This window comes from Eulemur rufifrons, chromosome 2, assembly GCF_041146395.1.
Source record: "Eulemur rufifrons isolate Redbay chromosome 2, OSU_ERuf_1, whole genome shotgun sequence".
NCBI lineage: Eukaryota > Metazoa > Chordata > Mammalia > Primates > Lemuridae > Eulemur > Eulemur rufifrons.
Window position 1 is genome coordinate 45,771,758 of NC_090984.1, and position 1,489 is coordinate 45,773,246.

The 1,489-nt window shown below is 48.8% G+C and overlaps 1 pseudogene; it reads right to left on the reverse strand.

Annotated features, from left to right (window-relative positions):
- Positions 1–654: 654 nt before the first annotated feature.
- On the reverse strand, positions 655–1,234 carry LOC138376260 (bcl-2-like protein 2 pseudogene; annotated as a pseudogene).
- Positions 1,235–1,489: the final 255 nt, after the last annotated feature.

Here is a 1,489-nt window from a genome sequence, read left to right on the forward strand (position 1 = left end):
CTCTACTGAGTGTGGAGCTATAATACACAAGTCCTGCCCCAAAGTGAGCTTAGAGGCTTCTTTTGCCAGGACGGCTGTCGCAGCAATGGCCCACAAGCAGTCTGGCCAGCCAGATGCTACAGGTCCAAACTGTTAGACAAGTATGCAACTGGTCTGTTTTCTTCTGGGCAATTTTATTAACTCAGACAGCACTTTTTAATCTCTCTACTTTTTGTAGCTTTTTCTAATATCAGGGGCCGACGAAGTGGAAAAAGGCATATTAATGGCACATCTATTTTCTGGTGTCTCTGGGTCTATGGGAGTATACAGGCAGTAAGCTTTAAAAAGGCATTCTAGGAACACTGCCAGAGAGACAAATTAGTTGGCCTGTTAGCTGCGGCCTGTATGCCCCCGAGCAGAGTCTGGCGATACCAATCAAGAGCCCCCTTACCTTGTTCCTTGTTTGGGTCCCACTTTGGGCGCGTGGAGGGGAGACATGTTGTATATAACCAGGATCTGTGGAGTTGCCCATCAGGGCCAGGGTTTGTCTTAACAGCTTTTTTGTGTATATGTTTTTTATATATCATCTTTTTTGTCTATCCCTGTTTTACGCCTGCCTAAACATTTACTCTATTTTAAGGGCCATACCTAGCCCCACCTGGCCCTGGAACTGTTTTACTTACTAGAGAAGAAGGCCCCTATAGTTAACAGGGTCCCTAGTGCTACGGCCCCCATCAGCATTGTTTTTATTAATGCCCAGTTTCTCTCTCTTTGACGCCGTGCCTCCTCCAGGGCCATGTCCCCATAGAGAGCTGTGAACTCTGCCCAGTCCCCACTGCTGTGAATCTTGTTGGCCAGCCGTGTCTCCAGGTAGACCACCATCCACTCCTGCACTTGTCCCACTAGTGGCTCTATCTCCCTGTTGACACTCTCAGCACATAGTGCAGCCCCAAAGATGAAGAAGGCCACAAGGCGGCCCCAATTGGGCCCCCCCTGGAAAAGCTCATTGGCGACCTGGGTGAAGCACTGCTGGGCTGAGCTGGGGGTCACATGCAGCTGAGCTGCCAGACCAGAGAAGGTACGCTGGAAGCAGGTCTCGAACTCATCTCCAGCTGCCCTCATGGCTTGGTGCAGTGGGTCAGCTGCTGCGCCCTTCTCTGGGCCAGTTTTACAGACATAACCCTTTTGTCTCAGCTTATAGCCTATAAGCTCACACCAAAGCTCGTGTGTCTGGGGCTGAGGCTGGGGTCGTCATCTGTACAAATGAATGGATACAATTAAAAAGCATACAAATGATCACCCTGAAAGTTTCTGGAAGTTTTTCAAAAAACATTAAATGGCGCGCAATTTTCACTTTACCCTGATTGACCCATTTTGAGGAAAAAAGGGAATAATCTTTAGATCTCAGGAATACTTGGTCCCGGCCCATCGCCTGGTGGCTGCCTTACAGAGGCCAGGAACCTGATCCCATGTTTCTGAAAAACAAGGACTATTGAGGGCAAAAGTCTAA